Here is a 22,322-nt window from a genome sequence, read left to right as displayed (position 1 = left end):
AAAACAAAAGGAGACATACAAAATAGTCAAAGAAACTAGTCATTAGGTGAAATAGCTTTTAACAACAAGCTGGGTTTAAGCAAACTGATCCAGAGCCATCTATCTGCCCCAACCCTACTCCACCACCCTACTGCTGCACATGTCAGGCCTCAGGGTTACACTAACCAGCACCATGACCCAAGAGAACACTGAACCCATATCTACATATACAGCACCATTAGCAGATAATTCCTCCCCTTTCTTCCACATCCTACTCCTTCCAACTGACTTCAGGCTCATTCTCTCAGGGCTGAGATAGGAAGGAAAACCTGAGGTAACTCCCCCTCCTTCTTTTCCTGGCTTTAAAAATATTCCCCAGTGAAATTTCCCCTTTTGCCTTTTACCCCATCCCACAGTTCCCTTCCATGAGAGGGGTGTCATGGAGAGAGGAAACACTGTAGAGGAGGAACACTGGCTATACAAGTAGCATTTGAATTCCTGAACTAGGAACGGAATCCTCCTCCCGTGAACAGTGAACTAGTGAGGCAGGGAGCTGATGGAGAAGAAGCTCTGAAGCTAGTGACCCTGGCCCCCATCCCAGGCTTGCAGGACAGAGAGGTCATCTCTCAGCAAGAACTGCCTCCAATCATGGCTCCAGGAGCTGCCAGAACAGGAGCTATGGCAGGAGGGGGTGACAGCAGGAGGGACAGGGACAGAGGATCTGGCAGACGGAGCCCTCCCTCACCCCAGACCAGCTCCTGGGCCATCTGCTGACTAGGAGGGGATGACAGCCTCAAAGATTTCAGACAGCAGCACCTCTAAGACTCAATCTCCTGTCCTCCCCACACTCATCCTGCTTCAGGCTTCTTCCAGATCCTGCTCGCAGCTCATTTCCTACGATGTTTCAAGAACTTGCTATGTACCAGGTACAGTACACACCTCACATTTTCTAATTCCACTGGAATCCTGTAATGCAGATAAAATCCACACTTACCATGAGAAAATGAACCTCATAATGGTGAAGTCACAAGTCCAGTAAGTGGTGAGTCACTTTGAATCAAGATTCAAATCCAAATTATTTGGATTTGAGAACCTGAATCTAATCCCCATCTCCCAGACTTTCCTAACACTCACCATCCGGGGTGTCCCATCCTTGACGTCAGGATCTCCACCACCAGGTAGAATCCTAACTTGAGAAGGCGCAGGACCACTGGCTCCTGACGTAAAAGAAAGAGGTGGTCAGCAAAGGAGGAGTGGAGACTCTCCTGGAGTCCTTCAGACAGGTCTCTGTCCCTGACAGTTTCCCTTCCCAACCCCCTAAACCAGGACTGATTGAATCCCCCATGATGCAGAGCTTTCAGACCCCTGGGGAAATGAAGTTGGCTTCATTATGCAAATACATGCAAATAAGCTCACAGGTTGGACTACCTCCAACTGCAGGTGTCTGTGTGATCTGTCCATGGTGCTGAGCCACAATGTTTTCTTTGCCCTTAAATATGGCTGCATTCCACAGACATTTGTTGAGCAGCTACCATGAGTAAGACTCTGAATGAGAAGTGTACAGAGGTAATTTAAATGTGGTCCCTGTCATCAAGAAGGTCTATAGTCTAACGGGAACAACCTCTCACAAAACAGAGTTCTTTTAGGTTCCTATATTTTTGCACAAGCTCTTTTCTTCTCCTAGAATCTCCTTTCATCTACCTCCAAATTCTCCTCCTGGATAACACGTACTCATATTAAACCCTACCTTCCCTTGAAGACTTTCTGTACTCTTATTCTGGGTTATGCCTCTCTATTGAGCTTTTATAACACCCTGGGTACCCCCATGGAAACAGCTATCACACTGCATTGAAATTGGTTGTTTCAGTTTCTGTCTCCCACATTACAGTGTGGACTTCGACAGGGTAGGAACCAAGTCCTATTCACCTCTGGATCTCTAGCATCTAACTCAGAGCTTTTCCCAGAGTTGGTCTTTAATAAATGTTCACTAAGTCAATGAGTAAATGACTGTGCTGGAGAGAGGTGACAAAAGGTTAGATTAGCTCAGGTGAGGGCAAGATCAGATTCAATAGGTAGAAATCAAGGAAGACATCCCAGAGAAGAAAGTATCTCAATTCAAGTAGAAGATGGCTATGTATTCCACAGACAAAGGTGGGAGAATAATTACAAATGAAGGAATCAGCAGGCAGAAGAGGTGTGCAAATAAGGAGTAATGAGGGGTGGGCTGGGGAAGTTCCAGCAGACAGTTAGGGTTTGGCAAGTACTTGGAAGGAGAGAAAGAAAATCAGAAAGGAAGATGACTCTGAAGTTTGCAGCAGCCGTGACTGGAAGACTAATGATGCCATTATTAGACACAGGGATGTCAGGAAGAAGAGCAAACTTTGCAAGCATGATTAATAGTAGTGGAAGAGACACAGTCAGACATCAGGAAGAACTTCCTGACCCTGAGGGATGGGAGACAATGAAGAAGATTGTGGAGTCTTCTGGGAATCTTCCATGGAGCAGAACGTGAGATATGCCCACTGCCAGGTCCATCCTGTGGCCTGGACCACAGAGATGTTGGTTATCTTGCCTGGAGGGAGACTGCACTGACCTCATTGATCAATGGACTGGCTCTGTAACAATTCTCCTCCACTGCCCTTTTCTGGGATAATGGAGGGGTCTTCAACCAAGATGGCTGCCTCTCAGCTCTTGGAATAATACTTGGAAGGATCTCCCTGCCTTAGATAGATGCTTTGGTTCTCTGGGTCCTGCAACCATGGCGTGCCTCTCTTCATGCTCCAGGCAGGACACCTGTCAGACTCACAACACAAAGGCCATTCTGGCAAACCCCACACCATCCCATTTGCTTCATTTGTGGTCATGTTAATCTGGAACCTCATGGAACTTCCCAATGGTGGATACTCTCAGGTGCTCTTCACCCCCAGTTTCATACAGGTGCTGCTGACAAGCTGCTGAGCTGTCATCAAGATCTTGTCAAACTTGTCTCACTACCATCAGTCCATGATCTCCTGGTTCTGGACTCAGGGATGAGCTCGTCTCCAGACAGACCCCCTCCAACTTGCTTACCTGTGTCCTACAGACCAGCATTGTCTAGGGGAAAAAGGACAGCCCCAAGACCAGAAGGTATATGACACTATACAAGTGACCTAACTTCTCTAAACCTAATGACATCTGCTCACCTATCATCCAGGACTTTAAGGAATATCAAATGACACAGGCATATGAAGACACTTTATAAACTCTAATAAGATTACACAATGTAATCTTTTATGGGAAGCCTTTATTTTAGATTTCCAAAATTCCCAATGTTCAGATTGCAAACAATACAGTAAATCCAAATTACTGGGGGTAGGAGATGTCCAAGGTATGCATTTCCTAAAGAAAAAATTGGGAGTATTTTGGCTGGGTTTGTTTGTGGTGCTGGGGATCAAACCCAGGGCCTTGTGCATGTGTAGGCAAGTGCTCTATCACTTCCCCTGCCCTTAGAAATAGGCTGGGCCTAGTGTCTCAGGCCTATAATTCCAGCACTTGGGAGCAGAGAGAAGATCACAAGTTCAAGGAGAGCCTGGGCTACATAGCAAGAACCTGTTTCAAAAAAGAAAATATTTTATTATTGACTGGCTTCTTCCTATATATAATGCTTTACAATCACATTCCTCAAAAAAAAAAAAACCCTCACATTCCTCCATCCTCTGCCCCCACCCCATTATGAAACATAATCAATGGGAAGGAAAAACAATGAAGAGGAGCCTCATAATTCAACCCATCACCAGGTCCTATGGATTTTGCTTCCTAAAAATAGCTGTGCACACTTATTTTTAAATCCACCAATCATTGTTGGCTGAGTAGCTGAAACTCCTTCCCAAACCCAGTTTCCCTTTTCCAGTCTCCCTTGTAACTAGAGGTCACATGATTCTGTTTTGGCTAATGCTTTATACATAAATATGATGAGGGTTTCTGGGAAAGATTTTGCCTTTGTGATCATCCTTCCTCCCCTTATTTTTGGCTGGAATAAAATCATGATGGCCAGAGCTAAGGTAGCTATCTTGCCACCATGAGAGAAAGGCCCAGAGAATCGCAGAGATGTTAATCCTGGCACCACTGAGCCACAGAACCAACACAAACAGTTGCCTTTCTCCAGGCCTATATGTGATAAGGAATAAACCCTATTTTAAAGCACTGTTGGCCAGATTTTCTGCATTTGCAGCAGAAAGCACTGCTAACGAATCCAACTACACCTCTGAACATCACCTTCTGCCTGATCATCTGCAAAAGTCTCCTATCTGCTTCCATTCTTATCCTGTTCCAAACAAATGATCATTTGAAAATGCAAATCTGATCATGTCACTTTTCTGCTTAAACGTCTTCATTGGCTCATTGACATCCTTAGGACACAGCACCTTAACCTACCAAGCAGACCTACAGCATCTGGCCCTTCCCTCTGCCAACGTTCTCTCACCACATGCTTCCCCTTGCTCTCTTTGCTTCAGCCAAGCCAGTCTTTTTCAGTTCCATGAACCTTCACATCATGGGGCCTATTCCCCATGTCCAGAAAGCTTTTCCCACCCACCTCTGCCTTGCTAACTCCTGCATGCCCTTCAGATCTCAGCCCAGTTGATGCTTCCTCAGGGAAGCTTTCTCTGGCCTCCCGACTAGGTCAGATCCCCCTGCTGTTTGCTCTCAAGGCACTATGTACCCAGCTCTTATATAGTTACCATTTGAAATTTGTGTGTTTCCAAGACTGCTGTCTCTCCTGTTAGAATGTAAGTTCCAAGAAGAATTCTGGCCATCTTACTCACTGCATTCTCCTAGCTCCTAGCACAAGGCTTGTCGTGTGACAGGTATTCATTGAATGAATATAACCAAGATTCTTTCTCTTAGGACATTTTATTTGATTCCCAAAACTATTTCAAGAGTTAAACATCCCCCTCTCCCAATTTACAAATAAACAGAGGCCTAGAGAGGCAAATTGACCTGCCCAAGATCACACTGAGAGCTGTGAGCTTCTGGCAAAGCCAGAAGTCAAACCCTGACTCCAAAGTTTTAGCTTCTCTTCTGCCTGTGCTATTAGCCAAGAGAAGTTGAGCTTATTAAATGCCATTGAGAAGCAAACACAGTAATGAAAGTGAATCTGGTTTTTTTAAAAAGTAAACAAACTAATAAAAAGAACTCATACATACCGAATTCTCCAGAGCTAACCAGAGCCTGGTTTAGCCTTTCCCCTGATGTAAGCATGTGTTTATAACCAAGTCCAAGGTTAGATAAGTGCAGAATAAAGGAAGCTCCTGAAGTTCTATGACCACTTTGGGTGCTGGTGTTACTTCCATTTTACTGCACCAAATCATCTCTCTACTATCCCAAGACAAAGAGCTGCCCAGATGGTGAACCTCTGGGCCAAGGAAGCAGTCACTTCTGCAAATGCCTCTGGCTGGCTGGGACGTGAAAAGCAAAGGAGTCTGGGAGGGTGCTGTGTGTGACAATTTTTTCTGTGATGTAGCTTAAATCTATCTGGGAATGGAAGAAGTGGCACAGATGCCGTCACCAAGAAATTACCCAATTTAGCACCAACTACACAATCCAGCAATTAGTTTCTTAAACCGGAACTTGCTGGGGGCTGCCAGGCTGGCGGGGTTGTTGTTACAAATCTCACTGGGAAACCAGCTGTGTAATTCGCCAGGAGGTTGTCACTGCCCCAAGCAATTACCTTCCAGAAAAAGAATGGGAAATGGGGGAAGGAAAAGGGCTGCAGAGGAAGGAAGTCAGTGTTTTCTCTTTCTCTCCCCCATGGCCCTGCCCAGCCAAATCAGTTGATTTTCCTTTCTTGAGACCTAGGTGACTCATGAACTCCCTGGATCAAAGCAGTTATTGGTGTGGACTCTGTCATCAGACTATCTAGGCTCAAACCCATCTCTACTCACTTACTAGCTGTGTGTATTAGGGCAGGTGACTCACCTCTCTTAACCTATTTTCTCATCTGTAAAATGGGGATAATATTAGAGCCACCATTAAGGTACTAATGACACTACAGTTAATAAAGTAAGGCATAAAAATCCCTGAGCACTGTACCTAGCACAGATAGTCAATAAAGGTAGTTGTCATTATTTGTAGTTTTATTTTTATTATTTCCTGCTCTAGTTTACAGTGTGACCTTAGGAAGGTCATTTAATCTCTTTGAGACAACCACCTAAGACCAAAGGTACTCAGCTGGTGAAAAGATAAATTTTTCTTAAGATTGTCCACATCTGGGGACCCAGGGATTCAGGTGTGCTTGACAAAGGCTAGTGTCTCAGGGGTTGACACAAAGTGATATCTTGGACAAAAATGAAGATTTCAAAGATGAAATATTAGCTGATTCACTCCTTCCTCAGGAAGCTTCTAGAAGAGCTACAAGCAGGACATGATGGTTCAGATAGCAGCAAAAGGGCACAGTTGTTCTCTCACGGCAGGTCAGCCCTATCCAACACTCTCACATGGCCAATGAGGTAATTCCCACACCAGTTCCAATATAGTAGCAAGTAAGGTCCACAATTCTTTTGCCGCTGGAAACCTGGGTTCATTCATGCCTGTGGGTGAGCCACGTGTATACTCTTGGGACCCTCAAGATTCGAGCTTTGTCTAACCGCTGCCTTTCCCTGTGTTGATCTAAAGCCAATAAGGACCAAGACTCTGTCTCAGTTTCCCGATCCAGCCCTCTACCGCTCCTTGATCTGGGTATCAGGGCTGCACATCCACTAGGCATAGAAGAGTCCCTGGGAACCACTAACACAGAGCCTCTAGCCTTCAGCTCACACTCTTGATTATTCAACTTTGCCCATGGATCGCCCCAACCCCTCTTCTCTTCCTAATCCACTTTTGCCAGAGCCCCCTTGACCAATTTGACAATGGCTTTGTTCAGATGCTTCTGGCAGCATCTCTGTTGCAAGGCTGGTGCCCTGATCCCTATCCTCCCTCAACCCCATTGCCAAGCCCTAGGGCTGAACAGTCAGCATGCCTTGTGCCCAACCCCAGCTCTTAGGACTCCAAGGAAAATCCTCCATCTCCTACCTTCCCTATAGCAAAAAAATGGAGGAGGAGGAAGGAGTTCCAGAACGGAAGGAGGGAAGTTCTTTATTACTTTATTTAATCAACTCTTTCTGGGGGCCTAACGCAGAATTCTACAAAAAAAAAAATGGGTTTGCTGTTTCAAGACATTTAGATAGGTCTGAGTCTAAATGTATCTCTTGACCCACTGGACAGTGCTCAGCCTGTGAATAACCCACATTACCTATAATCTCTTTGAAAATCCCACCTCAGGGGGCTTTGCACTAGATGTTCTCTCTGCTGGAACACTCTGGCCCAGATATTCCCATGACATCCTCTGTCTCATCTTTTGGGGCTCAGCTCAGAAAAGCCTTCTCTGACCATTCACTCTAACTGAAGTTGAGCCTCATTTCCCTGGGTTCACTCTACATCACCTTATTTCATTGCCCTCACAGCACTTACGACTCCTTTAAATTTTCTTCATCCAGTCCAAGTTCATACTACATCTTCCCATGGTAGAGCATAAGCTCTAGCTGGGCAGGTACTATCCCTCCTGCAGTATTCTAATGTCTAGAAGAATGTCTAGGAGAAACAGGCTCTCCAAAAATCCCTACTGTGTGAATGAATGTCTCATCCACTCTCCTGTGCACAACACTCCACAGAAAAGACCTCTGTTCCTTTCCTTCAAAAAGGCTTTGGAGAGCTCTGGAGAATTTGATGTTAGAAATCTTACCTCCAAACCCAGCCCTGCTCATCCTGCTTGCCTATGTCTCCCCCAGATGTGCTCTTTTGCACATAGTAGGGAAGGAGTAAGAAGGAAAAAAAGGTGACTCTTCCAGTGCTGCAGAGAAAGACAAGGCTGTGAGGAAGCTCCCAGTGATGAGCTTAAGGAGCAAGGCCAGGGTCCACCACCCAGCCCTGTGTAGGTCTCTCCTCTTAAGTTTGCTGGACTCTTGCTCCTTCTCCAGCTGGGACCATGTAGCCAAGAAGCCCCCAGCAGCAAAATGTCAGCCTTCTCCTCTTTCTCCAGGACTTCCAGAAGCCCTTTGAGATATAATTCATCCTTATTGGCCTCACCCCAGAATGACCAACTTCTTCTGGCTAGTTGGTTCTCAGCTATCTCTTCCATCTCTGTCAACCAAACCTATTCACAGTGTCACATCTACACTCTCTGTCCTGAATGTCTCTAGAAGCCTTCACTGGGGAGCACCCCTACCCCACAATACCCAGAGGGGGCTGATGAGAGACTGTGGGTCTGGGTCTTGAGTAAATTGTTTGGGTTCATAGTTCAGGTTCACCAGTTATTAAACATGTGGCCTTAAGAAAGTGCCCTTATTTCTCTCAAGTTTGGTTTCCCCATTTTCAAATGGGAACAAGACAGTCCCTTCCTTATATCACAAAGACTAAAGACCTGAAGTAATACAGGTAAAATGTCCAACACAGTACTGGGGGCTAGCTACTGACAATGAGGGAGAAAACCATTTAAATGCATGGGAGTCAGACAGGAAGCCTCTGAGAGGATTTCTCAGACAGCCCTGGGCAGAGGTTGTGGCCAGACCTGCCTGGCTTGGATCAGAAATGGGTACTCTGAAAACTCATTTGTTTCATGCATCTAGGAATGTGTTTGCTTAGGACCCTTTCAAAGACCTCCCACATCTTGAGTTTGCAGAAGACAGCAAAGCAGCCCAGATGGCCGAAACATGGTAACATCTAAAAAGCACTAGAGGCCCTTGATTCAAAGAAACTCACAACCCCTGCAGCCAGAGCTAGCAGTCTCTTTTCCAAATCCAGGGATCTAAAAGAGAAAGTCCAGCAACCTCAGAGCTGGGTACTGGAAAGACAACTATTTTACCACAGCCACCTGCATGACAGTGAACAACTTGTTTTCTCTGTCTAAGCCTCAGTTTTGTCATCTATAAAATGGCCACAATGATATGTACCTCCTTAGACTGTGGAAATGAGTAAGGAGGCTTCTCCTGACTTGAGCACTCTAGTGCCTTCTTTCATTTGTGTGTGATTTGGGCTGGTGCTGCTCTGACATCTGGGGTACTGCCAGACCTAAGACTGCAAGAGCCACCAGAAAATAATAGGTAGGAGCCCAAGTCCATGACAAGGATCCATTGGGCATGAGTTGCTGAGCCAGGCCAACCCCAGAGCCTTTCCTACCTCTGGCAAAGCCATCTGGTCCTTGACCACCCCACAGCTTAGGACTTGCCTCCAGAGCTAACACATTGTCCTGTAAATTATCTGTGTTAGCTGGAATGGGTACTTGCAGCATCATGGCCTATCCCCTTCTTCTGGGCCTCCCCTCCAGGAGAGTCAAGTATATGACTGTAAGGCCCTTTGTTGGCTGACTCCTGGGCTCACATGGTGGCACTTCCCACCCCTTGGCTCTTCCTGAAGCTGCGTGACCCTGCCCCTATCACAGGGATGCCTCAGCCCCTGCTCTTCTCTGAATCTCTGAGCTTAGGAGAAGAGGAGAGAGTGGGTAGCTAGAGACACAGACGGAGAGTACACCGGGAGAAGCAGCAGCACAGACTGTAACATCCCTACATGTAGAAGTCCTGTCCTGTCAACTTCACCCTCTGATTCACCCTCTTGTCCAGAAGCCTTCCCTAAGAGTTCCCTCCTCACCCAGCCTCTTCAATCCCATACTCTACTCAGCACAGTAGGGTAAACATGGTGTGCAGGCTGTGAGCTCCTTGGAGGCCAGGGTTTCTATACAGACAAACAGAACATACAGTAAGTGCTTAGTGGGTTCAGTGTCAACGAGTGAGCCCTGAAGCAGTAATACCCCAGAACTGATACACAGGGAGAAGGGGAGAACTAGGAGAAGGCAGGGGAGAAATGACTTCTGGCATCTGGGACAGGATTCCACAGCAGGCAGAGCTGGTCCACAGTGATGTGGTTTTGCTGAAGAGCTGGAGTGTCCCGCACAGTGAGGCGTGCAAACAGGTCAGATTCAAGAACTGAAGAGAAAATCTTGCGTGCCTGTCAACTCTGAAGTCTAAGGTCCAGCTCTTTGAATGCTGCAGCTGCACAGGCTCTGTGTGAAATACTTTAAATGCATCTTCTCATGTGTTCTCACAGCTGTCCTATGCAGTAGGTATTATTAGTCCCACTTTACAGATGAGGAAATTTGAGTCTTAGCATGTAGGGAAGACTGCCTGAGTTCACAAAGGTGGTATAAGGATTTGAATATGGGTCAAAATCCAGGCCTGACACTCCCAACCCTAAAAGACCAAGCCAAGGCTAAACCATGTAAAGTCACATGTCTCGCTGACCAAACTGGTCGTATGAGGCCAGCCATGCACCCCTAGTGAGCCTGGCTCAGCTCTCAGTCTCAGAAAATCTCCATCCACCCTTGCCATCCCCTCCCTCACCTCCCACCTGCACATGGCCACACATGTTCCCAAAACTTCTCATTCACAATTTAACTCGTGTTCATCCAGAATTAAATTAAATAGCTGTGCAGTCATCTATACACCTCTTTCATGACACTTGCCCTCTCATATGTAGTCACTGTCATTTAGTGCACATAAATGACACACAAAGTTGTTCTGACAAAGGCTCATACACGTGCATTTTCATCCAAAAGAGACTCATGTTGGTGAGTATAGTTACATATATGTCCACACATATGAAAACCTTACATATATGTCCATGTGCTTATCTCCACATGACAGCTCTATGTGTTCATTTCACAGCTGGTCGGCACCCACATCTGCTCGGTGTCATACTCCAAATCCTCCCCCAACGAGAACTTTCTCCATTGTTCCCAGATTCAATACTAGGCCCAGGTGAGCAATGATGCTCCCTCCCTCTGGGGTTGGCCAGGGAGCCCAGGGAGGGGGAGGAGGCTTGGCCTGCCTGTGATGGATGGAATTAATTTAGTGAGCTAGAGAAACTAAATAATTAAATCCCTAATCACCCCCCAAGCCAGCCCAGGCCAATACAGCAGTGGGAAGGAGGGGGCTCTGAGGCCCAGACCAATATCCTACAGAGGGGGAGGGGCTTGGGAAGAAAGGCACAGGCAGAACCTTCTAGGAGAGGTCTCTTGGAGGAACTCTGGCAGGCAGGCAGGCAGGCAGGCAGACAGACAGACAGACATGGTTCTCCAGTGCCACAGGCTCTCCATTTCCATGTGGAAATGGAGCAGCCTCGGAAGACAGCCCATCACCATCTACTAAAACAATGTGAGAGGAGAGTCCTTCCTACCACTCCAGTGAGATGGGAGATGCTGCCTGGGAGTGTAAGAGGCTGGCAGACATGGAGCTCAAAGGGCCCAGGACCAAGGCAGTCAGGGGTGTCTACCCAAGGCAGGGCTCACTGATCAATCAGGCCTTGGCCCACCCATGGCACACTTGCAACAGAATCCTCCCTAAACCTGGCTAGAATGGCGGGCAAGGACCCCTCCACACAGGTGCACCTGCTTCCCTCAGGAAGTGGGTCCAGCACGTGGCTAAGAGGCTGAGGATGGGGCAGAGGCATGGGCAGGGGGGCTCAGGGAATCAGCCTGGGAACAGGCCCCAGTCCGATTGGCTGAAAAGTGGGTCATTTTCCTTTTAAAAAATAGTGAGAAAATGGAGAAGTAGGTCGGGCTCACCATTCCCTCAGCCCCAGGCACCATCCCCGACTTACAGGATAGGGAGGGAAGGAAAAAAATGCACGTGTCAACGCCCCATGTCCCCCAGGACCCTGACCAGGGACCCACAGTGCCAGGAAGCCAAGGTCATCCACTACCCCGGACACCCAAGGACAATCACACTCTGAGGCCAGGCTTGGAACACCAGCCCCACCTGCCCTGGAGGGTCGGCGGTGAAAGAAGCAGGGCTGGGGCCAAGCTATAGGGATGGGGGCTTAAGCACGAGGGACCCTGAGAAGCCCCCTCCCATCCTCACATTGGTCGTGATGCCTCTTCTCTCCTCTCCTCTCTCTCTACGTCCACGTGGGCAGAGTCGTTGCCATGACACCGCGGGCAGGTGGGCGGCTCTGGCGGCTGTTTCGGCCCAACCCCCATGCTCACAGCCCAGGTGGGAGGGGAGCGGCTGCAGCACCAGGCCCCTAGCCCAGACAAGAGAGTAAAGCGGCAGAAGCCCCTCACCACCGCGACTACAACCACTACTCATATTAGACCTGGAAGGGGCTCCAGCATTGTTCTCTCCGAACCAAAGCAACCCAGACCCAGGCTGAGGGAGGAACTCTCCAAGAGGGTCTTAAGCCTTGACTTCCCTCTCCTCCAGACCTCAGGGAGTGGCATGGGGTGAGGCTGGCCCGTAACTTCCACTTCCTCGTTTTCCCACAGGCTCGGACCATATACTATGCCTTACTTAGCCCCTTCATGCAAGCAGCTGCTTGAAGTCTACTCCTTCTGCAACACAACTCAATTCTCTATGCTCTCTTGAAAGAGAAGAAAAGAGATTCTTTCCCTACTGCCAAGTCCCAGATTGTCCTGCAGAAACTGGACATGACCTCACATCACAGCCTGGGAGACCAAAAGCTTCCAAGCTTATCCTTGACTAAGGCACCAGCCCCACCAGGAGTGGATGAAGAAGGACATTACATCTGGCTACTTCAGGAAGTCTGCAGGATGGCAGAGTGGCTCAAGTGGTTGAGCACCTGCCTACCAAGCACAAGGCCCTGAGTTCAAACTCCAGTACCGCCAATTAAAAAAAAAAAAAAAAACACCCGGCTGAGATCCGGATCACAGTTCAAGGCCAGCCCAAGCAAATAGTTAGCAACACCGCATCTCCAAAACAACCAGAGTAGAAAAAAGAGCTGGAGGTGTGTCTCAAGCTGTACAACAAGCAACGACCTGAGTTCAAATCTCAGTCCCACCTACAACCCCCCCCCCCCCCGCCAAAAAAACAAATGTAGGAAGTCTGGGTCATGTCAGAGCCCTATGGCCCTGAGCTCTCCACAGTTCTCTTATCCTCTCTCAGTGTGTCTCTAAGACTCTGTCTGTGGATCTGACTTTCTAAGCTCCCTCCATTGTTTAGGACCTTGCTTGCTCTCTATCCTTGTTTCCTTAGGCAGGATCTCTGCACCACTAATGGAATGGAACCACAGAGACCCTGCCCTCTGAAACCTGGCTGCCAGAAGGATGGTGGTTACAAGATCCATCCAAAAGGAAGGGTGAAGACAGCCAGGGTTTGCTGGAAAGTGTCCAGTTTGTCATGGGGTGTTCATGACATGCATCACATACACATATAGACACTTTCCTCCTTAGTCTTCCCCTAGTAAAACAGCAGATGTGATTGGCTAAAACACACATGTGCACATGTGTATGCACATGTATCTCCTTCCCTCCACACCTTTACTACCCATGTGCTCCATCCAGCTAGTCTCATCCTAATTTTTCACCAAAGCTATCACAACAGGTTCCTAACAGGTCTCCCTGCCTCACAACTTATTCCATCGTGATCCATTCTCCTTATCAGCTACCAGTATGATCCATGTACATTACAAATATATTGAGTCCCCTACTCAGAGTCAGTTATTCTTATGGACACAGTAGATACAGCAATTAACAAAACCTATGAAGCGCCCATTCTCATGAAGTTTATGTTCTAGTGAGGAAAGTAGGATGATAAAACCAATATATGAGATAATTGTGGTAGCAAATGCTGGTGAAGGAAGAGAATGACAAGAGTCTATTTAAGTTAGACTGTTGGGAGACATCTCCCAAAAAAAAAAACTTGCATAAATTTTTCATGCATGTCTGAGGGAAGACCATTTCAGACTAAGGGAAAAAGCCAGTGCAACAGCCACAAGGCAGGATTTGTGCTTAGCATCTTTGTGGGACAGAAAGGAAGCTCATGTGGGATCAGGGAGGAAGAGGTGACTGTTTTACACAGATCCAACTAAACACTCTGGATGTCTCTCCGAAGGAGATGGAAGGCCATTGAAAAGTCATGACTTCATTTTGCTCTGGCTGCCTTTGGAGGAAGAGTCCATGGAGGTGAGCTGTCAAGGGTGGAATTAGTGAAGCCAGTTGGGATATTTTCTGCCACTCCAACACATTTCCCCACAGTTGCCTGCCTGGCAAGAACCCACCCCACTTTTAAGCCTCAGCTCAAAGGCCTCTTCTTTCCAACTCCAGAGCTGATCTAACCCTCTTCAGGTCCCCACTGCCCCATGAACACTCTCTTCTTTAATACTCTCCTTGTTTCTAGGTTTTTTACCCTCTCTAGATTTTAAGTTACAAGATCAAGGACTATCCTCAGTGTCTATCACAGTCTAGGGCACATCACAGTAAAAAATAAACATTGGTTGAGTGAATAAATACATAAGATGAGGCACATCTGATGAGCAAAGGACTACAGGCTGAGTAAGGAACACAGGAATATGGCCATGAGCTGCAATCAGGCCACTGTTAGCGTATATTCACATCTTTCTTTTTCTTTTTCTTTTTTTTTCCCTTTTGGTTTTTAGAGATAGGTCTCTGTGTAGCCCAGGCTGAACTCAAACTCCCAAGTCCTGGGATTACAGGTACACACCACCACTCCTGGGATGCCCTCATATTTCTGCACTCCCTGTTCGCATGTGTATGTGTGCTAACATGGATGTGTATGTTGACAAATCACCATGTTGGCACGTACACTCCTGCAGATTTCCTCACGTTTGCATGTTAGCAAGTGCACCTAAGTTGATATGTGCGTATAATGGCGTAGACAAATAATACACACAGGTACATGTTCGTCCCATGCCCCACCTGCATGTGTGAGGCTTATGCATACACTTGGGCCTCCCTAAAATCCCCTGCCCGTTTCTTCCACTAGCTCGATTCCTGAAATCTCTATTATAAATCTAGTTTTTCTCCTCCCATACCCTTTCCCCACATATACCCCGGAACACCACAGCATCAGAAAAGCATTGGACCTCGATCCCTTACTTAGTTGTTCCCAAGGCCTAAATAGGCTTTCCGTCTGCAAACTCCCTTCACATGGATGGTGGTGGGGAATCATTGGCTCCCCAGGACATGAGAATTTGAGACATTCAAGGGATCCTGCTTTCAGGAGAAGAGCCACAGGCATCAGAGTGGATCAAGTTCACGCCAGTGGGAAACAACTTTTGAACAGCCTCAATATTCACTCAGAATTTCAATATCTCTATCTCTCTCTCTCCCCACATGCATGAATCAACTTATGCACATATATTCATATCTTGTTAATTCATGTAAGTACAGTAGATATATGGTCCCACTTACATGCTCACATGCATGCTTACACTCACACGTATGCATCACTGGGTAAACACATCACATACCCCCACGCACACATACACACAAGTTTAATTAATTGCCATCACAGTCACATATATACATGGATGCATGCAATCACACATACATGCATGTATATATGTACCCACATTTATACATATAAAGTGTACCCGGACACAGAGCAAACTTACTTATACATATGTACAGTCATAGGCCTACTTACAAAACTATACAGCCCCTCCCCGGACTTCTACCCTGTCCACAAAGTGTAAAGTCTGTATTATCGCCAAGTAACATCACAAGTTTGCATTTCCAAACTTGCAAGTCTACCACTTCTCCATTTGCAAAGTTGTTCCTGTTATCTATAGGATATACCCTACTCCTGGATACACCCCATTTTCACCCACTCTCAAAAAACAAAGGCATTTTTAAAGAAGAGCTCTGAAATTCCCTTGTCCCATGTCTGGAGAAACCAGTAGTTATTCAGATAATTTGGACAGGGAATGACAAAGAAGTTGATGTATCTCTTCCCATCCAAGAGGCAGTCCCCCAAACAACCCCTTAATTCTGATAAGGGAAATGAAAGGGAACTATCAAAGCTAGATTCCTTCCTCCCAGTACTTCTGGGTATGTTCCACAACTCTCAAACTCCAAAACAGATCTGAAGCAGAGGAGGAGGTAAGGGAACTAGTTCAGGTCCTAAAATCTCCTGGGATACCCCTCTTCCTCCCTAAAAGGTAGCTTTATGATGTCCAGTGGACCCCTCCCATCCTAGATGGAGGACCCTGTCCAGGATAGACCAGGAGGCTCACAACCAGTAGGCTCACAAATGTAAAGGGGGTGACCTGGGCTCAGAATAACAAAAGGGAACAAGCATTTAAAAACAGGAGTGGGTCAGGGAACAGGGAGGCAAGTTTCGGACACCTCCTGGCAGGGAAGCAGCTGCTAGAACGCTGGACCATGAATAGCAGGGCTCTCCACAGGGCCAGGGAAAAGAGGGTGGACATCTAGCATTCCATGTGGGGGTGGAGGGGTGACTGCTTTAGGCAATAGCAGCAGCTCCAAAGTAAAGTCTTATCAAAGCTGTTATGTAACCAAGGGAGCTGAGTGGAGCACAAACACCTCCCCTCTCCAAACAGGCAACCACACCCACACCCACCACCTCCCAGCACCCACAGCATAAGAAAACTCCTCTCAAGCAGCTAGAGAAAAGAGGAATCATCTTGGTAAGTTACATCAAAAACATGATGGGTGAAGGGCTCCTTACTAACTTAGAAGTCATATCTGGGAAGGGTGGGACTGGTTCAGTTTGAGGCTCCTAGAAAAGCTCTCTCTTGCCTTGAACTCACTGATACACCCAGTTTCTGCCCAGCCTTATCTGAAAACTCTTTCCTTCCCTTCCCCCAACAAGGATTCTGTTTAAATATTTGATTGTGCCCTTGGGGATAGGAGGTGAGTTGCAGTCAACCCCTCCTGCCTGTTGTTCTCCCACAGTTTCATCTGCATGTCCTGACATTTGGCTCTCATTCCCCTGAGATAACAAGAGAAGGGTCCTGGAGAAATAACTCCTTGCTCTATTCCCTCCACAGTTAAAAAGGCAAAGCACAAGAATCCAGGTAATTGAGATGACCCTGGCCATAGGTCAGTGGGAAAAAGATATCCAGGGGAGCTTGAGAATTGAAACCCAGACCTTATTTCTCAATTTGAATATTTCTCACTCCCCCAGATCTTCCTTTTTCCCACTGCCCTGTCTCCAGTAGCCTCCTCCTTCTCTTCTCCATGGTACTGAACAACCCCACCCACTCCTTGAATCCTTTGCTTAGAAATCTTCCTCCCCAACAAAAGTCTCTCCCAAATGCTGCTCTGAGCTAGGGCTGGGGATGGGCAGAGCACAAGACAGACTCTAAGAATATTCTAATGTCCCTGTCCTGAAATCCAAAGTATGGTGAGCAGGGGGATACCAAGTGGTCAATGAAATTATCCTGAACTCCTGAGCTCTCTCCACCCCAGGACTAGCCTGTAAGACTCAAGCTCTCTCAATCCAGAAAAACCTTGAGACCAAACTTCTGGAAACCAGGAGAAAAGCTCTAACCTTGTTGCATTAAAAATGATCCCAGAAGAAGAGAGTTCACAGCCACAATTTCATCCCCCTTCCCTACTCCCCACACCAAAAGTAGGATGGTTTTAAAAAGAGGGGAGTGAACTGAAACAGGAAATGGGGAGTCCCTTTTCCAAGTACCACCAAAAACTGTGAGGCCTAAGTCCACAGGGAGGACCCCAGAATCTTTATTTCTATCCAGGGACTTTGTCCTTGGAAAGTGGGTCATCAGGGAGAATTTTTCTAGTGAGCCCTAAGCATTGCCCAGCTGCCTTTCCATCATCGGTCAGAATGCAGCCCCATTCAGCACTTGGGACAGCTCTAAAGGAGCAAATCCCTGCCGAGTCCCTTCAGCACTCCGGACAGCTCCCAATGACCCTGGCTGAGTTGACAGAAACCCAGAATGTCTGACAGGAGCAGGCTTACCCCTTCACACTCTCTCTAGAACAGAAGTCCCCTTTCCCCCTTCCTCTACCACACTTGCTCCCATTCACTGAGAGCACCAGATACCCCTCCCCTCCCTGTATGTCCCAAAGAGAAAAGAAACCCAGAACCGGAGCTTCCCTGAGGGAGCCTGGAGATAGGACCCCACCCACCTCCTTTCAGCCCTGATCCTCTCAACGCCACTCACAGCTGGTTCTAAAAAGCACTTTCCTTCTTAACCACCACCTCAAAATTAAAAGAAATACTCACGTGGGGGCTCCCAGCCCTGTAGGCAGATGTGCTGGGGGGAGGCAGAGAGAGGTAGCTCCCCACACCCTGTTCTGAGCCCCCTTTCTGAAGGAGCCAGCTCCCATCTGGACTGGGGGGAGGAGAGACATGTGGAAGCACTGAGTGAGAGGAGGGGAGAGGGGAGGAAGCAGGAGCGGGGGACTGCGGGGTGGGGGCGTCAGGATGGGGACAAGGGAATCTTTTTTAATTTCATTCTCTCCCCATGTCTACATCAGCCCTGCAGGCTCAGCTCTTTAATATTTACACACAGGAAGAGGAGAGGATGAGAAAGAACAGGGGAGCGGGAGGGGGGCAGGGGCTACCCAAGCTCAAAGGGCACAGAGGCAGAAACCTTTGAGAACTGAGAGCCTGGGCCCCCAACACTGTCCCCAGCCCACTCCCATTCTGAGCTCTTGGCTGGAAGGAAGAAGGAACCCTGGGACCATTCTGTCCCTTTGTTAACAAGACACTTTGAAGCTACATCAGAAAAAGATCAGTTCCCCACCCACATACCTGGACACCCCCACAAACCCGGATTTCTTGGGTGCCTTATGTGCAGATGGTAGAGGCAGTATTCATGCACAAGCATGTTCTGATGCTCGGAAGCATGCTTGCCTGTGGGCTGCTGTGTAGAAGCACATGAACATAGCATGAACAAGTTTACAGAAACATGTTCTGAGTGTATTCACATGTTAACAGCCCACACAAACACAAACCTATGTAACCACATGTGCAAACCAGCTCCCAAACTGGCTCTCCAGCTAGAGTCCCAGGGAAAAGGCCAACCAACCTCCTCAGACTCCCTTCTTCCCAGGCCTTTCCCTCACAGCCTCACTTTTTCTGTCTGTGACATGGGAACAAGGACTGGTGGGAAGGGATGCTGCATTGAGCCCAGGGGCCTGACAAGTTATTAGCAACGATGAGCTGGCAGCTCGTTACCATAACGATGGTGCCACCGCCTCATCCCAGCTCAAACCCAGACTCCCCAGACGGCAGGAGGCCTGCTGAGCCAGCAGCCTTCAGACTAAAGGGGGGGTGGATAAAGAGGGAATTGAGACATAATGCTTGCATAGTGGAGGGTACACAGCTGTTCTTCCAACCCCCGACTGGGAGACAAAGCTTTGACTCCACCAAGTGGGAATGAAATTGGAACCTGGGAAGGTTTCCTGACCATGGATATGGGAAGACATGGGGACAATTATGTTTATCATTTGCCCTTAACTCCTGAAAGATTTCATCAGGGGTAATTACAGACCCTTCCTAAATCAGACAAGACCCAGAAATTTCTCTACCCATCAGAAGTCCAAGAAGGTAAGAAACTGTCAGCCTAGCTAGAGGCAAAATGCATCAGAAACTGGGTGGAATGAAGAAAAAATGAGCTCAGCCAGCTCAAGCCCCAGCATCAGTTGGAAGAGATGTTAGGTGCCAGGCAGCTGCTGAAACAGGCACTGACACAGAAGAAAGAAGTCTGGAGTGGGGCCTGCAGCAGCTGGAGCCCTTTACCAGCAGGAACTAAGACAAGTCAATGGCCTACCTCCTGGTGGGTCTGGTGAGGCATCACTGTCCCCAGGAATACATGTAGCTTCCACCTTTTAGAAAGAAGTCTTAGGTTGAAGGATTTAGAGATAGATGTATTGAGCCTTCATTTCTTCTCAAATCCCCTAACAGTCAGCTCTGATGGGAGTGGGGAACAGAAGACAACACAGAGAGTTGGAAAGTTCCTGGGCTAAGACTGGGCTGGGAACTCACAAGTTCCTTGTGTGACCTTGGGCAGGTCCCCTCCCTTCTCTGAGCTTCAGAGTCCCCAGTTTGTAATTAAGAGGTTGGACCAAGTCAGCCTCCCCTGGCCATCATTCTATGGTTTATACAAGCTCACTCCTTGGATGTGAGGCCCCTGGCACAAAATGCAATGGGCACTGCCTGCCAGTGGGCCAGTAGAGGGTGGGGGTGCGGGGGCAGCATCTGAGGCTGTTCATCCTATGTGCATGTTCCTTTTAGAAACACCTGCCACCCTAGCCCTCCCAGCTCCCTTTTTAGACCCTGATTCACTGCCAACTCACGAAGCCTCTCTCTCTCCTCCTCCTCTCTCCCCTTTAGGCATTGGCAGCTGGGTGCAGAAGTAACATCAGGGAAGACTGGGCAGAGGTGGAGAGCAATGCCCCCAGGGTCAGAGAGAACACACCAGGGAGTACCATTCTCTAACCTTGGCCTGGCCTGCTTCCTTGGGTCACCAAAAGACCTGGGTGGGAGAGGTTTTTTTGTACCACTCAGCAGCAATGTATGATTGTGGGGAATGCAATTTCATCTTTCAAGCCTCAACACTCTCATCTGTAAATTGGCATTACATTTAGGTTGAACCATGTGAAATGGCTGGTTTCTTTAAGTTAAAAAAAAAAAAAACAGTTGAATATTGGCAATTTCATATGGCTTAACCTGACACCTGTCCTGCCTTCTTCCCAAGAAGAAAGGGTTGAGAGGCGACCGTGGTTAAAAGTCCTGGACTGATACAGGTACACTGCTGTATTATTACTTCAAGGAGCTTTGTACAGACCCACCCGGAGACAGTGTGCTAAACCAATGGCCCAGAACTTAAGAGATTCAGAACGTGAAACTCTGGGAGAAGGCCACCTGCTCCAATGACTAACACCTGGCCTCCTCATCACCTAGTTCAAAAAGGCCACTGGTGAAACATAACTGAGAAGACACAAGCTTGAAGGCCCCAAAAAGGACAGGTACACAGTCTCCAGATCCCTCCAAGCCCATCACCAGAAAGGATCTCTCATAAAGGAAGTGCCCCAGGTGAAGGTGGAGAGCAAGGCAGGAAGAGCCACGAAGCTCTTGTCTGAGTCCAGGATAAGCAGTCCCTGGGAAGAGGGGATGATGTGACCTCTGAAAAGTCGGATCTTCCAGGTCTGTGTCTCCCCAGGAATGGGGGTGGGAGCAAAGCCAGGTGTGGGTGATTCAGAGTGAATCCTGCTCAGATACATTCTCACACAGCCAACACACACTAACACACTCACACAGGACAGATGCCCGGACCCACTCTGAGAGAGTCACATGGGCACATACACAACCATTCACACACTCACAGACACACGGACACACGGTGACACCTCACACACTCATTCTTACACATGTCGACAGATACATGTACAGCAACATCCTCCACACTCACTGCATACGCTCACTGCACGCGCACACGCTCGCCCAGTGACTCACACTCACTGCACACACTCTCTGGCACACACAATCCCACGCGATGACACACTCACACATTCATCACACACAGTGACACGCACTCACACTCACACACCTGCAGAGGAAACTTCTCTCCGGATCTCCCCAACACCATGACTTACCCCCCACAACCAGCCAGCTGCTCCCTCCCAGACCCAATCCTTTAGCCCGGCAAAGGGCTGGGCTGGGCGGGCGCTGGCCGGCCTCCTGCGGCCCTGGCTGGGAGAGCGGGTCCTTTGGTCCTCTTGGCCCCCGCTCGCCCGTGCGTCCCTTCGGGTCAGGCCCGCGAGCCTCCAGGCCAGGGCGGGGGCGGGAGCGGCCGAGGAGGCCCAGCCCCTCCCCCCTCGTGGGGCCGGAGCCGAGGTCGCCGGAGCCCGGGGCGTGGGCGGCGCCGGGGCTGCAACCCCGCCGAGCCTGGGGGGCGCTGCAGAGGGCGCGGCGAGCGCGGCCCGGTCCCCACCCCTCCCCGCAGCTTACCTGGCCCGGCTCGGGCTCCGGCCGGGTTACATGGTGCCGGCGGCCCGGGCCGGGGGCGCTGCGGCGGCGGACGGGTGGTCAGGCTCCGGGACCCGGCACTGCGGAGCCCCCAGCGGAGGGGCCGTGCCGGCTGCGGAGCCTCGAGCGAGCGCCGAGCGGCAGCGGGCGCGGGAGCGGGAGGCGGCCAAGCCACGGAGGCTGGATTTCCCGGGGACCAGGAAGGGGAGGCGGGGGGATCCCGCCCGCGCGCTCCGCCCCCGCCCCCGCCCCCGCGCAGGGCGGCCGAGCCGGGAACCGGGGAGAGGGAGGGGGACCAAGCTCCTCGCCCCCGCAGCGGACCCAGGAGGGCCGAGGTCGCAGCCGGCAGGCGGCCGCCGGGGTCTCCCAGGAGCTCCCGCCTAGCTGAGCGACAGCGCCGGGGAGGCCCAGCTTCGGGATGCGAATAAGATCCCTCTCGCCGGGAGCCCCTCGGTTAAGTGTCGGTGGAGGACCCAGGAAAGGGCACATAGGGTGTCACGGCCACACGCACAGCCGACCTAGGCACAGGGACCTAAGCCCAGGGGCGGTCACACAGCC

General features: G+C 49.0%; 1 protein-coding gene across 3 annotated transcripts in view; it reads right to left on the bottom strand.

Moving 5' to 3' along the window:
- Positions 1–21,947, bottom strand: part of Dlgap3 (DLG associated protein 3) — a 66,768-nt gene extending 44,821 nt beyond the window's left edge. The window contains exons 1-2 of one of the 3 annotated variants that reach the window (XM_074080624.1): positions 21,747–21,947; positions 1,114–1,196 (exon numbers count right to left, since the gene is read on the bottom strand). The gene's annotated coding sequence lies outside the window, so the exon portion shown is untranslated. Of the gene's footprint in view, positions 1–1,113; positions 1,197–1,407; positions 3,167–18,014; positions 18,467–21,746 lie in introns of those variants that run through there. The other 2 variants (XM_074080625.1, XM_074080626.1) reach the window with 2 other exon arrangements.
- Positions 21,948–22,322: the final 375 nt, after the last annotated feature.

Source organism: Castor canadensis, chromosome 7 (assembly GCF_047511655.1).
Source record: "Castor canadensis chromosome 7, mCasCan1.hap1v2, whole genome shotgun sequence".
Classification (NCBI taxonomy): domain Eukaryota; kingdom Metazoa; phylum Chordata; class Mammalia; order Rodentia; family Castoridae; genus Castor; species Castor canadensis.
The sequence above is the reverse complement of the archived record's forward strand: the minus strand, read 5'-3'. Positions and strand labels throughout refer to the sequence as shown.